Here is a 16,748-nt window from a genome sequence, read left to right on the forward strand (position 1 = left end):
ATATTTTTGGGAAATGATGAAGCAATTTCCCATAAGAGAAAAGAAAAAATTCCCCATTGCAAAAAGGCTTCTTGGAAAACAAATAGAACCGTTTCCCTTGCCAGCGCAGAGAGAAAGGATCTGACATCCAGGCTCCTTATCCTTGACAAAGAAGCCTGCTGTGCAGGAACAGTGGAGACAAGAGGAGGCAAATCCTTATGGCCAGATGCAGAACACAGCAGTTTTCAGAGTTGGGGGCCCAACCTAACGCTTCACGTGATGCTGCCCACGATGCCACTGGGAGCTCCCCCTTCTTCTCTTCCTCCTACATGCCTGAAACAACAGATGTGACCCTAGAAAGCTGGGTGCCAACGCAGTATTTCACATACAGCAGGAACACTTGCTACTTAAAAACAACTGCATAGTGACTCCTTTGGTGGATGATAAAATCCTTTAGCAATAACCACACTTTTTTTTTAATTGGGGTGTGTGTGGTAATTTTGTATTTCACACATTAGGTTTGATTACAAGGACTGCTTTCTCACATATTCCTGTGAGAGTGCCTGCATTTCAGGGGTGGGGCATGGGCAAACTAGGGTAGAAAGAGAAAATTCTTATCATTTTGCTTGATCTGCAAGGCTCATCTAACTACTCCTATTTCACCTTTAAAACTACTACTAATCAAACAGTACAGCAACATTAGAGCACTCTTCAAATAAGAAATGCATCACCCACAAAGGAAACCTCTCAGGTTGGTGTCCATATAAAGACCCAAGGTTTCCACAGCTAGTAACCAGCATTCATTAGTGTGTTCAGACCTCACCTCTTTGGCATAAACCCCTTCTCCCTGAACTTGAGAATTCGTGCCCACCTAGCCTGTTTGCATGGGCCAGACGGCAGTGTGCAACAGATCAAATCCTAGCTTTGCCCTCATCAGCAACATGAGCCAAGGAACAAATCTTCCTCTTTTGCAGTCTTACCTTCCCCACCTACCTAGAAGGAATGAAAGGGCCATAAACAAGCTGCCAAAGAAAGTCAGCTCTTTCAGACACAATAACAATGTGAAGAAGGCTCCTGTGAGCTTACAGTCTCTGACTTGAATCCCCACTACAGAGCCTTCCCCTTCTTAGGTCCCCACCCCAATCTCTTTCTTTCCAGCAAGAGCCCCCTTTCTCTGTACCCATGTGGATTCCTGCTACAAAGCTCTTTTGGAAAATAAAAGTTAACCTAATTTACATCTCTAACAGATTTCTAGGGTTTGTGAAATTTTATTTTTTAGGCTGCTGAAGGAAAGGCAGAAGGTTGGGTGTGGCTAAATAGGAAAAACGGCACCATTCAGAATTCTTCCCCTGTGCAGGGGGCCTTTCTGCTGGCAGCATTAATGCATACATGCAACTCATGCAACACTTTTTAAATATGCCAGGCAATTTACAATACATGTCTATTTATTATTTTTCAAAGTGAGCAATAACTTAACTGGTGGCAGGGAAAGTGAGGAACTAGGTGCTTTCAATAGTCTGTTCAGGGCATTCCCTCCCTGCAGGCAAGATATGCTGGAAGACAATTTATCAGGATGTCTACATCAGCTCCTTAACCACAAAAAAAGAAATCCCCTTCTCTCGAAGCTACTAAAGAACTGGGAAGTAAAATGACAGGAGTCAATCCTGTAAACAGAACTTATGGGGAAGGAACTCGTGGGGGAGGGATGGAGACATAGCAGCTGTCCCCCAACAAAGCCACAAGTGAAACAAAGACTAACAGAAATTAACTCCGAGTCTTCATTTTAATTGGAAAGGCTGAGGCAGTGGGGAGACAAAGATGAAAAAGGAATCACCTTCTCAGAATTCTTACTTGTTGAGTTTTGTGGGGTCAGAGAGTCAAACAGGCTCTCCCCTAACAGACAGGTGGGGAGCAACAACACCTGAGATGGAGGGGACAGCATAAGCGAGACACTGGGGGCACATCTGATGGTGTGCTGTGGGAATGATAAAATGGCAAGTGAGGTTCCAGGACAGAGAACAGGCTAGGGAAGTGGCGGGAGAGAAAGCACAGATGAGGGCTATGTTGCTAAGGAGTACAGACCTCAGTAGCAGCCTTACAGCAAGTCCTGAGTTTGTTTAAGGGAAGAAGTGGCATGCTAAGTCTGAGATTTCAGGAGTTATTCTGGCAGCAGGGTGGAAGACAGATTTGAGGGGACGGAGGTAGGGGAGACTTTGGAGACAGAGAAGCCAATGATGAAACCAACACCCCAAAACTAAGGGATATGTCATTTCTTAATAGGGTATTGAGTAACTTGGTAACTTTTCTAATCCCATTTGGTACCAAAATACAGACAGAAATTGTAAGATTCACCAAGATTGCCAAATTCTACGGAAGACATAGGATTCCCTTTTCTAGGCTCTCAATGTATACGACCCTGATTCCCAGACCAGTTTCCACCCATCCACTGACTGACCCTCACTCCCAACACTTTCAAGCTAAGATACTAAACAGCATCTGTAATAACGCTTTGCTTATGAGTCAGAGGAACATGCAGTAACTCTGAGCACGGACTTTGTTTCAAAGGTACTCAGCCTCAATGGCCCTACCACCTGCCTTCAATTCAAGACAGCAGTCAGACTGACCCAGCTGCTGTCACAGTCAGCTTAACTCACATCATTTACCATCACTCCTCCATTCCTCCTTAGTCTATCCTCAACACTTAGTCCTCAGGAGTGGGTCCTCTATGGTGTCAAAACCCAGAACCCCAATCCCTAATAACTTCTGCAACATGGAGGGGGTTGTAGGCCATCCTCACCACCTACAACAGCAGGTTAAATAGTGTCTGCCTCTAGAATGGAATAAATGAAACCTATACCCTTGATTTCTTCTCTTCAGGAAAGAGAACTGAAGGGCTGGGAGACTTTGATATTAAACTTTTAAAGAATGCAGATCGCTGGGCTGCACTCCAGACAGACTGAATGGTTCTTTGTGGGCAGGGGTTTGTGAATCTGATTTTAAAAGCACAGTAAAGCTGGAAAAGCATCACCCCAGAGGATGTTAGTTTTCTAAATCTGATGAAGAAATCAAACCTCACCACCTTTTCTGTGTCCCAGAGTCTCAAGTGGCCAAGTATCAAACTCCTTTCCAGCTCTCCCTTGGTTTGGACCCTGCCTTCTCACCAGGCCCCGTGTAATTTGCAGCTCTCTGGAAGACTTCCTGGATGATGTCAGGGTTAATTCTCTTCTAACAGCACTCAGTACCTGAACTACTCAAGAGAAATGAAGATATACTCTGTCTTATCTTTCCCTCCAATTAGACTGTGAGGGCCTCAGTTTCTGGCAGAGAGCCCAGGGCATACATAATAGCTTCTTAACATTTAAGTGGTTGAAATAATGCTAAAGACAACGGAATGGGAAAGTCGGTGTTAAAAAACACATACATACACAAAATGTAGTACAGAAAGTATTTGATTTGCAACGGGAGGACCTGGATTCAAGTCCAACTTTATCCTTCACTGGCTGTGATAAGGTACTATGAGGACACCAATGTGACATGATACACAGGAAAGTGCTTTCAACCTTGTCAACTGCCAACAGTAGTAAGCTGTTACAGCTACTGCTGCTGATTATTTTCTTTGATCTCAAAAGGTGGCTCATATTATTTCTTCCTCTTTAGAGCCAAGAAGGAAAAACATGAAATAGGTATTGCAACCATAAAAACACAGAGAAAGAAAGCCTCAGAGACTACAATTCCCAAGGTCTGTGGGAGTCACTGCCTTGCTGGAACCTCACCTCCTCAGGCCTCTGTACTTCCACCAGGGCAGGGAGGAGGCACCAGGGAAACCCTTAGTAACTAGACAGTGCCTGGCACACCCAGAAGGTCTATAAATGTTGAGTGATGAAAAGCTTGCATATACTACCTGGGACAAGGAGCATTCTCACGGGGACCCCTTCCCACCTGCATATCAAGAACTATGCAGAGTTTTATAGGAGCAAGGTGAGTGAGACTGAGGCAACAGTCTCAGCTTCTGGAAGTACTATCAAAGCTAGTCGTTAAAATCATCCTCAAACTGCTCTTTAGAGTAAATGAAAAAGCAGTGTGCAGAATCCAGCTGTCTTTGATTAAAGCAGGCCAGTGGGGGGAAATGAAAAACAGAGTCAGGATTTCTAATTACTGCTAACATGAGGGTGTTCAGAAGGGAGGAAATTAATGGAATCATCAAAAGGCTGATGATTTCACTTAAAATGAATTAAATCAACCTCAATCTTCCCCTGTTTCAAGGAAGACCTCGGGCTAGTCAGTGGTTGAGCTGCCTGAAAGCCACCCAGGCAGGATCAGAGCGGCAAAGTGACAGTTAGCCGAGGCTGGAAAATCTCTCGTTCGCCCTTCAGACGGAGGCTGGAGAGATAGGGCCAGACAATGTTTCTGAAGCAGGATGTGCTAATTTTCTCCCTTAGCCGGCCAATGCAAACAGCAGGAAATAAAGGCTGTAAATAGGGTCAAATTCAATCTGAAGAACAGTAAGATCCCCTAGGATGTGGGAAACATTATGTAACTCACAGCTAAGAAGGGAGAAATTGAAGGAAAGGAAAAGAGGCACGTAGATACATCCCTCTATTCTATCCATCAGCAAATACTTTCACACGCCTGCCATGAGCACTGTGCCAGGCAGTGGGGAACGTAGGCTAACAATTCTGAGCACCTGGAAATGAGAACTGATCAGATGGCCTGGGAAATACTGCAGTGGAGTGTGATCAGGACACGACATGGATGCTAAGTCATTCCTCTCTGGACAGTTTGATGGAAGCAGCACAACTGCAGAGGCTGAAGACTCTCTAGAAAGAAAAGTTATTCTAATTCCCAAGCTCCTCTGGTCTCACTATCAGCAAGTCAGTCTCTGGATAGGATTCTGGTTCAGTACTGGTTATCAGCAGAAGTTCTCACACACACAAAAAAATAAATTAAAAACAAGTAACAAGCAAGCAGAAGTTCCTGGCCCTGCGGAGGAAGCCATCAGAGGAGGCACTAAAGAATCTCAGGTATCTGAACTCAAAGGGCCCTGGAGAGCTAGTCCAGGCCTTACCTCACCCCTGAGCAAAGTAAGGGGTCTTCAGCTACTGCTCGTTAGAGGCAGTGAGACATTAGGGACTCCAGGTCAGGGCCCTAATCCTCATACTACAGACCCCAAGGTGGGGAAAGACTTTCTAAAATGCAGGCTTTTCAGAGCTCGGTGCTGCATAACAGGGCAGAATAAGAAATGGAGGGAGGAGATGCCCAAGGTGACCCACCAGGGGCTCACCAGGTCTGGCTACTCCCCCTGCCGGATAGTGGGCAAGGACCAGAGCCAGACTGGTGAAGGTATGAGACCTGCCAGCGCCCTATTTCTGAACTACCTCTCTCTCCAGTGGGTTCATGACCTCTCCATCCCACTGTCCCCACCTTACCAAATTTGCTCTGGGAAGGTCAAATGAGATGTTCACCCCAAGTTTTGGTGGTTCCCAAAATGTGGTCCCCAGATCACCAGCAGTAGCCTGTAAGAACTTAGTAGAAATATAAATTTACAGGCCTCAACCCAGACCTGATGAATCAGAAGCTCTGGAGGTGGAGCCCAGCAATCCGGACCCTCCAGGGGATTCTAATGTGCACTCAAATCTGAAACCCAACGGTGCATATAACATAAGGTTCAGCCTGCTGGTCCCCTCACAAGTGGGTGACTGTTAACTGGCACAGCTGAATGACCTGATCTTCAAGCTGAGGAGCCCACAGAGCTACCACTGGAGGAAGGAGGAGCTTCCCAACTCAGCATATTCTTCTGCTTCCAGGGTTCAAGACCTTATACAAGAAGGTACACAAACCGTCCTTGAAGCTGTGACCAGAGGCAGGAAAGCATGGGCTTGGAGAGAAAGGTCCTGATGACCCTGGAGGGCCTTCCCTAGTAATGAAAACAAAACAGAACCCCCCTTCGCCAGCTCTGGACTGGTGAGAGCAGACTTCAGAAGGGACAGCAGTGGGCCAACGGGCCCAGGCCTCTCCCTGACTGGACAGCTGATGAGAGGCTGATCTGCCCGGACGCCATCCCCGTGCAGGCTGCAGCACTTGTTGGGCAGTGAAACCAGCCTGGGCCAGACACCCAGGGAGGCTCCTGACTCCACCTCCACGGGGCTTTACCAGGGCGCCAGCAGAATACAAGCACCTTCTGTGGGTGTCCGACACGTCCTGGGACACATCAGGGTGGTGAGTGGGTCCCACTGGTGTGTGCCAGGAAGGCTGCACTGCACTGTGGCGCAGAATCCGGAGCCTCAGGTGCTGCCAATCACCGCCTAAACAGAACAGAGTTCTGCGCGATTCGCCTTCTGCTTCTCTAGCTTATACCAGGCCCTCATTTCCTCCAGGGACTCTGTGGCTTCCCAGAGGAACATGGATGTCAGATTTCTAGGCCTCTCAAAATCCCGACTACAACAATCTGTCTGACGTGACTATGTCAGTGAAAAAAAAATTTTAATGATCCCTCACTTCCTCCTCTCACCTTCTTTGTTTCCAGGAATGATGCATTCTCACAGTGGAGGTCTAAGCTTTAGACTCCAAATTCAAGATTTGGTGCTTTTTTGAAACTTTGGTTTGATCTCTTATACAAAGGGGGGCAATCAAAATAAATGCCAGCCTCCAGCCCAGGGACGGTTAGTGTTAACCAAGTGCTCTGACCAATTCAGAAAAGAGACGCTCTCTTTAGAAAAGAGCACTATAATTATCCTTTCCATTGGAATAGACTTCAATTGCTCGCCTAGAACTTTTACATATATCCTCTCATCTAGTCCTATTATTCACAATCTTAATTATTCCTGTAGAGTCAGGGTCTCCCATCACTGGTAACAGGATTTCTGAATGCCAGCTAGAGGGACCGCAAAGATTCTCAAGTGCCCAACAAGCAGCAGCGTGGAGTATGAGTTCCTCTGCTGAAAGCCTCTTTCGAGAAACTTGAGACACATCTCTGCTGAAAGCCACAGTGGTTCTCTGCATCCCAAACACATCAAATCACAGACAGTCCTCACCTCAACACCTCCAATTATGCTGGCCCGCTCCTAGATGATGACTCCTGGAACACGCCCAGGTGCCAGCTGCTCCTCCTCTCTTCTCCCTTCTCCAACAATGAGGAACCTCCCACACCCTCCAGCCTCCCTGGCTGAATTCCTGACACAGAGATCCACATGGGACCCTGTGCTATGCGTCAGACTGGCCGAAATAAGTCATCCTTGTCTGACACGCCTCCCACGGGCTGGCTGGGCTGGGGCAGAGGATGAGAAGCCTGTCCTGAGTGACCCCTAGAGGGGCAGCCTCACTTACCCAGTCACTTTCTGTTCCCATGGACAACTAGGAGCCCATTCTTCTCATCCCCAGCTTCACCACAACTCGTACCAAATTCAACACCCTCCTCCAGCTCTCCTCATTTCCCTGTTTAGACTCAGTCAACCCTTAATCCATTAACTGGTGTTTGTTTTTTCTTTACCCCTTTGATCCTTAACATCGAGTCTGTTCCTCCTCCTCCTCTCCCTCTTCCACAACTCTGACAACTCAGCTAGAACTCAGCTAGGAAAGGCCTCCACCAGCAGCATCTCACCCCTTCAGGTACTTCCCCCAAACTGTGCTTCTGGTGATGCTCGGCCCAATCTATGAACTCCCAGGCTAAGGCTAGACTTTTTCTTTTTTGAAACCCCAGCTTCCAAACATACTCCACCAAAGTTAGAGAAGCCCACTCATTCATCCACCAGGGTAAGAGGCAAACCAGTATGGAGGATAGAGTATATTGGACTTCCAAAGGTTCAACAGGAGTGACGTGGCAAGTTCCAGAGGAAAGAAGAGCCGAGGCGAGCACAGCAGACATGATACTCTCTCCCTCTGCTCCCTCCAGGCTGCCCCAACGTGCTGGCCAAGGACCACACAGCAACAGTGAGGATCAACCCTATATGGTAAGTACGTTCTCCAAATTTCACATATATGAAAACTGAGGGACACTGACTTTGAGAAACTTGCTCAAAGTTACATAACATGTTAGTGGCAGACCTAGGATTCAACCTAGCCTGTCTGGCCCACGACACTGCATTCTTAACTCTGCCATCTTGTCTCCCCTACTTGCTTCAGTTCTTGGTGTGGACTTCCTTCCCTTGGAGAAGGCTTCCATGATCATCCCAATCTGAGTCAGGAGCCCCTCCTGTGTGTATTTCAGTGTAGTGCAATGACTTCCCTGATCACAGCAAGCATCACACAGAGCTGGAGCTGGCACAGTCGTAGCACTCAGCTCAGCAAGTAACCGGGTAAATCAGAGTGCCAAACCATCACCTCTGCCTTCCTCCCAGTGTAGAGTACTGCTCCTGGCCGCAGCTGCCCTCCTGTCACAGCCTTACTGTGAGGACCAGGCCACATGTGGTAACTTCCAACAAGAGCCAGTCCAGTGCCTGGCCCCAGAAAGCCCTCCATGGCATTAACCATCTCCTGCTGTCCTCCCTGCCTGCCTTACACCAACACACACTTGCTAAACGAGTTGATGCTGCTTATGAAAATACCAAAACCCAATCTGTCCCATAGCAGCCCTGGCAACCCTGGTCGGTAGGGTTTGAAACAGGTCTACAGGGTTTGTGTATTGTGATCTGCAGAACAAAGGGTTCAGGTTCTCCCAAAGCTGCAATTCCCAGAAGTCTTAACAAGCTGTCCAATCCCTTCAAATAATCAAAGACAGTTACGATGCTAGGAACTGGAAGCCTGTTCATAGGAAAACCTCTCTAATAGCCTCCCAACAGAGAGGACAGACTGGGAGCTCTGCTAATTTCATTCAACAAATATACAGCCTACTCTCCCTCCTTCAGACCCTACTAATTCTAGCGATGAGGGGATGGGTGGTGTCTATGAGGAGGTGACTTTGAATTTGATCTTGAAGGATGAAGTGAAGTATGGCAGGGAGGGAGGGAGGAGAGGCGGCAAGATTCCAGCCACAGGAATCTAGCCACCAGAAGAAGAGCATGAGGATAGGTTTGAAGGTGCTAATGTTCACAAGAATAAGGAGTCCCCTTAACCTTGACTTTAGGACAGAGGTAGAGGAAGCTGTGGGTGGGGAAGGGAAGCCAAACCCACGCAAGCTGCCTTTCCCCAGCCTCTCCAATGTCGGGAAGTTTTGCGAGCCAGCGTGGTTTTCACATGCATTCTTCCACATGACCTTCACTCCCCACAGGTAATGAAAGCCCACCTCTCCTCCCTCCTCACCACCTAAGGGGACCCACACTGGGCTCAAAGATCCTCACCCAGGCTGAAAGTTAGTACCTCCTTTCACAGCATTACAGTGAGGACCACTCTGCAATGAACTCTCCTGTGCAGCCTGCCCAGTCCCCACTCCCTTCCCCTGAGAAAAGCCCCACCACCTGCATCCCCTGAGGCATGAAGACACTTTCACATCCTTCTGGACCCCTATGGGGAACCATAAATCAGCGGGGAGCCCCACAGGCTGCCGCTGCTCAGGGCATGGACTTGTCCTGCTTATCCTCACACAAAGGCCGGGCCATGACTCTGCACAATCCTGCTGGGAGTGAGCCCCACCCCAACACCCTCCCCAGGATGTGCTTGCTAAGTTCACCTGGGATGATCATTGGCCTGGTTACAACAAAGTGTAAAGGGCTTTGTCCCTGACTTAAAGGAGCTATGTGCAAATCCACAGCAAACAAGAACAAAAAACATGAACTAGGATCAGAGGCACGTGCACAGAAGACCTCAAAAATCAGAGACTGAAGGGGTCCCCTGTATGAGGGTGTAACAGCCTCCTGACATCAACAGCCAGCTGCATGGGCCATTCATCAGCAATTCTGAGCAACCATACATGGTTATCAAGAGCTTTGGGGGGGCTGCACTAGCTCAAGGTACATGGGGTCCTCTGCAATCTAGCCTCCAAAGTAATGCGATCAACTGGGAAGCAGAAACATTCAAGGTTTATCTCCTGTCGGCCCCTGCACCTTGCTGTGTTGAGATCAGTGCTCGGTAAATACTGACAGATGGCTCCCCACGCCCACTCAGCGCTTGTCTGGAGTGTGACAATCCCAACGATATTCTCTTGTGCCTCCCACCACTGCCAGAGTCAACAAGGCCGAGCTGTCAGAACTCAAGCCAGTGACAATAAACGCACAGGTCCCGCCCTCTCCCAGGGAGACGTGTCCCCTGTACGTGAAGAACCGATCCTCAGGCCCTTTGTATTTCATGAAGTGCCGCTTGTTACTCAGAATAACAAAGGCTACAGCAGAATTATTTTATAGCTCTGCGTGTACTTGGCCATAACTTCCTGAAACACATTTCCCCTCCTGGGTTGAAACACCTAAAATACTTTTGTGAATTTGAAAAGAAAAAAAGTTTTGCAAAGAAGAAACCGTGAAGAGAATCTGTTTATCTTCCCTGCACTACTTCCCAGAATTCTGAATGATTAAACAGTTGTACTTTTAAAACATCTGGCTACTGGCACAGCTAACAAGTTAAAAAAGTTAAACAAAGGAAAACCTCATCCCTGGGGAAGCTGGTGAATCTAGGTAGGAAGAGGCTCTCACAAGAAGAAATGCTGTCAAACGTAGTTAAGAAATGTTGGAGGAGGCAAAGGGACTACCAAGAGGAGAGATGAGAAGAGAGTTCTGATTTTTTAATTCTAATGCTGTGTTCTCTTGGATGTGTTTAGGAATCTGTTAAAATGTAATCCTTCAATCACTCGCTAGGCTGATGAAATGAAATGTCTTTAGAAGAACAGACCCTTGGCATTCTCAAATTTATAAGGTTTCAAAAGTAATTCTGAAAGTTCCTGACAAATAGCAGCTTTGAGGAGCCCTGGCTCTGCAACGCCAACAAGGGAAGGGCTCACTGTGTGAGGACCGAGCTGACTCCTCAGCACCGACATCGCAGAGGGCCATCACCGCTCTCTCTTACTTGTCTTCATGTGCTTCCACGAATTTGAGAATTAGGGACTTACAACTATGAATAACTCATGCAGCACATATCTAATTCTACTCAGTATGTACGGATTTGAATCCAAGACACATGGAAGAAATAAGGAGCACTTCCAACCTGAGCTACTCAGCTGTGGTGTCAGAAGCACGGTATCAACTGGTGCTAGAATCTGCTCTCCAAGCCTGGGAATTACTTCCTTGTCCGCCAGTCAATATCCTAGGTGCTTTACATGTACTACCTTATTTAATCCTCACAACAATCTTAGGAACTATGATTATCTACTGTCTCCCTTATTCTAGAAAAATATCGACAATGAGTTCAGGAAAGTTATCCAAGGTAATACAGGGAGCTAGGAGTTGAGGAGTATTCACCCTCAGCTGCCAGTGAATTCAGATTTCGTGCTTGGTTGACTTCAGGTGAGGCAGGTGAGAAGGGCTGGCAAAACCAGCAGCCAGCACCCCTCTCATTCACACTGCACCGTGGAAAAGTTGTCTCTAAACAATGCTGTCCCTCTGGGTCACAAAGCTAAACACAAGGTGAGCCAAGGTTACTCCTGATCTGGCCACAGTCCAGGCAGCCAGGTACACCAGCACCAGCCACCTGGAGACTGGGAGGGCCACTCTTGGGGTGACGCAGAAGAAAGGAATCTCCCAGTGGGTAAGAGGTGGTGGAGGAATTCATCCGCAGACCTACCTAGAATAATTAAAGACTCTGAGTGTTAACCCCAGTTTCTTGGTTCTTGTTGTTTTTTTTTTTTTATTAGCACCCTGTAACCCTCTTTTGCAGAAATATTTGGGCAGGTAAGGGTAACCTCTAAGCATGCGATTAAGGCTAGTGTGGCCGGGTGGCTTTGTATGGTAGGTGGAATCTGTGTTTAATGAGGGCTTAAACCCAGATGAGAGCCACTGAAGTGTTCAGTCTGGGGGATTCCTGGCTTCTTTTATTCAAAAGTTACAGTGCAAAGTTTGCACCATGTGTTGGCAATGTTCTAAACATGACACAACAATCAGCCTGCAGAGGGTAATTTCTCAATGCCTTTTCATGACGCCAGGGTTCAACAAGCTCTATAATGACCCACCCAGCCTCCTACCACAATACCCAAGTCTTTTTATAGTCACAGGTAATTACACCATGGAGAGATTACATCACTTTGTCAGCAGGGTTTGCAGCTGACAGGAAGATGCTCTGCGGATGTTTTGGGAACTACAGCCTCATTTAGCAAACAATTTGCTGAGGTCCCCATTGTTCCTTTCCAAGAATAGACCTGCTTTGGCAAAATTTGTGCCTAAAGTGGGACCCAAACAACTAAGGACCGCTGTAGATGAGGAACAGAAACAACCACAGAGGTAAACACGGTAACCCAGAGATGACTCCTGCATCCTTTATCCAGGGAAGAAAACAGACGATGTCTTTCTTCCACTGTCAAAATAATCCTCTGAAGGTCGATTCAAGTGCTGCAATAGAGCAAGACAAGAAACAGGCCTCAGAGAAGCCTGCCACTCAGCACAGGTAGTAACCTTCTCAGCAGAGCATGGGCAACAGAGTCAGACAGACTGGGCACAAATCCCAGCCAGTTTCACCACCTACAACTGTCTGTCTCTGAGCAAGTGATCTAACCTCCCTCTACCCCAGTTTCTCTTTCGTAAAACAGTTACATGACCGTCTAGCTCACAGGCATTCTGAGAGCTTTAAATGTGATGGTAACGCAGAGCCTGACACACAAATGATGCTCTATATACATCATTTCCCCACCTGGCCTCTCTTCCCAGCTCACTTATGTTACTTGACTCCAGGTCCCTTCAGAGATGGTGAGGTGAGCCAGGGCCACCTGCCAACATCTCTTTGCCACAGCAGTCTTAAGGGTCAAACCCGTATCACCTCCCTGAGAGCCTAGTCCTCAACATGTTCCTTCTTCAATGAACACTAACTGCCTGGCTTTCTTATTCTGAGTTTCACATAGAAACGCAGGTGGCTGCCCCCCTCGCTTTAGGTGCTTGTATAATGTTTAACGTGGTCGTCGAGTGTCATGGCAACATCTTAAGGGGGAAAAAGTCAGAAACAAGTAAAATACTAAGTTTTTTCAGTAATTACGCTCAGAACAGGGAGAGAATGAAAATCAAAAGCTTTTTATAGGAGTCAGCAAGGCAGTTGGGCTGAGATCATCAAACTATGTAAACACGGAAGGCAAAAGGGTTTTGGAAGTAATCAATCTTTCCTCAGCTGGGCAAGTTTGACACTGCCTCCTGATCCCTTATCCCTAAGCCCAAAAGTGACTCTGCAACCCCAGTTTTGTTTTAAAGGCAGCAGAGGATGTCATCTGCATGAAGTCTCCTGCCCAGCATGACTCAACAGTAGGTCACATACCATCCCTGTTGTTATTATTACACTGCGCATTTTATATGTCAAGTGCCCTCCAATATTTTTATTAGTCTACTCAACACCGACCTAACATCCTTGAGGATCTAGTTTCTGTTTTATAAGAGACACAGAGAGGTCAAGTGATTTACCTAAGGTCATACATACAGCAAGTCTCTTAAGATGACAGGTTAAGAGATCTGGGAGAGGCTGCTACACAGTTGGGAGCCTAACTCCTCTCTAGCCCAAGAAAGGAGCGTTGGGTAGTATGAGCATAGATCTTCTCTTTAATCTGGTCTTCCCCTGCATGGCACGGTGTGTCCAGGTGTGAACAGTGAGACAAGCTTCCTTTTGCTACTCCTGAAAAGGGAACTCTGAATAGTTCTCTCCATCTCTGCTGAAAGAATGACCAAGGGGGAGCTAACCCCAATGGCTCCTTCTCTGTTACAACTCCAAATCCCAAGCTGTAGATAAGAGCAACCAGGATGGAAAATCAAACCCCGAACATGACATACATAATTTTACCTAGAACTCTACCCCAGAACTCTCAAGTGCCTCTTCATACGTGATTTCTTTCTTCTAAACATGAGCGATCAGGACCATGCCTAGGGGTGACTGTGATATTTATGACCAGAGACTATGCGGACAAACTGTCCTCCAGAGGATGCACACTTACCTACATCCAGTGGGATTCTCACAGTCATGAATGTGCGAGGACACACAAGCACATCTACCACAGCCCACTGGGTAATAAGCACCTCATTTTAAAATGCCTCTGGAATGGGTGTTCATGGGCAGCCACAGGAGCAGATAAGAAATGCAGGAAGAGGAAGAGAGACTTTTCCTGACCTGAACTGTCTTTCCTTGACTTCAGAGTATCTGAGAGTCTTGGTTTCTTGGCAAGCTTGCTTGGCATGCTGCTCATGGCAGGCACGGCCATACAGGTGTGCTCTGGATTTCAGGCCAAGGTTTGGGCGCCTCCTTCCCCCAGAAGCCACTCCAGAGAGGGAAAAACATCACAACTTGGTGCACTAGATCTAAGCAATAGTAAAACCCCTTCCCCTGCTTGCACCCTGCTCTGTGCCAGTACATATGTTTTATGGGGAGTAAAAAACACGGGGCAGGGTGGAAGGGTGGTAGGGAAGGAAGGAATCTTTGCAGATGGGGGAGGGAAAGAAAACAACAGAGCCAACTTTCCCACCCTGGTTTGAGCCCACACTACAGACACACATTTTTCCATACTGGAGAATAATAATTCCTTTATCCAGCCAGTCTGGACCCATCAGTCCCTGATAATTGATTTCAGACATGGATGGAAAGTTGGGAAGGTGTGGGTAGCTGGAAAATGGGGTGGGGAATGGGAGGAGGAAGGGGGGAAGCCCATCAAAGAGAGAGTGGGGGTAGGAGGGATGGCTTAATGAAGCTAAAGAGGCTAAATACTTCAGACACCGAAGGCAGGTGCTCCGCCCTAACACTGCCATGCAACAGCTTCCCCACTGGAGCCCTGGAAGAGGACGGTGGTGGTAGTGCACCAGGAACTGGGTGAGGTTCTGGTCCTGGCACCACCATTAGCTGGCCTTAAGACCCTGGGCAAGCGCACCACCTCTGAAGTCCATCCTAGCTCTGCCTGGTCCTTCCTTCCTTCCTACTCTGACAGCCATTTCATTCATATGCATTCTTATTGAGCACAGTTTGCTCTGAGCTGGGGGTAAGGTGGCAAACATCCTCTAAAAAGGGGCAAATATTTTAAAGTTTGGGAGCCACACAGTCTATGTCACAATTATTCAACTCTGCCTTATAGCACAAAAGGAGCCATATTTAATACATACGTTAATGAATACTGCTAAGTTCCAATACAACTTTATTTATGGAAACTAAAATATGAGTTTCATATAATTTTTACATATGAAATATTATTGTTTTGCCATTTAAAAACTAAAAAAAATTCTTAGCTTGCAGGTCGCACAAAAGCAGAGAGCAGGTAGGATCTGGCCTATAGACCATAGTCTGCCAATTTCTGCTCTAAAGATATAGCAGTGAGCAAGACAGGGTGTCTATGTTCCATGGTTCTGTGACGGCCACTTCTCAAGGCCTCCCCTGTCTTTGGAGTGGCCCTATGAATACAGGCCCTGCTTTGTCTGTTGCATTGGTGTAGCTCTGGCCCTCTTTTCCTTTGAGACCTCATATAACCATGATGTCCACACCAGTGGTTGTGGGGTTCTAACCACTAGTGTTCCTTTTGGTTCTGCCAGGGCTCCTCATGGTCAAGGAAAGGTTATGGGAAAGGTTTGGGTTAAATGTCAGAATGGAGTGAAGGAGAAGCAGCAGCAGAAGAAATCTGTCTATAGGTGGTGGGGAAGGCTATCATGGAACAAAAAAATCAGTAATTGTTTCTCCCAGTAATTCAGAAGGGAAAAAAAACAAAAAGGTTATATGAAATTGCACCATTATCTGCGTAAGTGGGTGGTGGGATAAAAAGAGAATGAAGGAATAGCACAGAGCTATGGGAGCTCTACAAACCTCACCACCCCAACCCCAGCTCCAAGCCCCTCTCCAGAATCTAGCTGAGCTGCTGTAGGAACACCGTCCAAAGAAAACTGTCATATACATGTATGTAATGAAGTCTGGTAGGGGCACCGTTACTGGTGAACTCATCTTAATTGAATGAGACCCCTACCACTACTTACAGAGGCAGATTCTGTAGCATCACCCAAAGGTCTACAGTACACATGCAAGCATGCGCTTTCTAAAAAGAACACCAGGTCTAAAGGACCACATGAAAAGAACCTAGAAGCATCTCCAGAGCATTATTGAAGGCAGCAAGGGCCATACAAACTAACAGAGGCAAACTGCTGCATTTCTAGTCCTGTTAGGGCTCATCCAGCTCACAATATTCAAACAGAAAGTGCTTAGAATCATGAAAGTACAGAGTGATGAAGCTAGATGTGACTCTAAAGGTGATCCAGGTTAACCCCTTCACTTGACAGATGAAGAAGCTGAGCCACAGCATGGTTAAGTGACTTGTCCAAGATCACAGAGTTCGTAGTGTCAGTGACCAGGTCTTGCTTTCTCTAAATTACAATACTTCAACTCTGTACTCATGCTGAGAAAAAGAACAGAAAGACGAGAAACCAACAATGAAGAGCTAATGATCATTAAGAGCTTACTGAGTTATGGCAATCTTCACTACCACCCTGAAGCAGGTACCATTATTATCCCATTCTGTAGCTGAGGGAACATTCTGGAGCTTACAGAGGAGAGACTTGCTCCAGGTCACAGAGTTAAGCAAGTAGCAGGACTGGGATCTGACCTGCACATCACACTGAATCCTACACCTCCGCCCTGCTGATGACTACAAGGGGAGAGAGGTGAGAATGTCACCATGTCATCCCCAGCAAGTTCCTACACACCCCTCCTCTGGCTGGCTCCATAGGCCCCTTGGTGCAACCCCCAGGGCTGGTTCCTTG

The 16,748-nt window shown here is 47.1% G+C and overlaps 1 protein-coding gene across 4 annotated transcripts in view; it reads right to left on the minus strand.

Moving 5' to 3' along the window:
- The window catches only part of SUSD6 (sushi domain containing 6), an 85,124-nt gene that overhangs the window by 27,302 nt on the left and 41,074 nt on the right, over nt 1–16,748 (minus strand). The gene's annotated exons all lie outside the window — the stretch shown is intronic.

This window comes from Camelus bactrianus, chromosome 6, assembly GCF_048773025.1.
Source record: "Camelus bactrianus isolate YW-2024 breed Bactrian camel chromosome 6, ASM4877302v1, whole genome shotgun sequence".
Classification (NCBI taxonomy): domain Eukaryota; kingdom Metazoa; phylum Chordata; class Mammalia; order Artiodactyla; family Camelidae; genus Camelus; species Camelus bactrianus.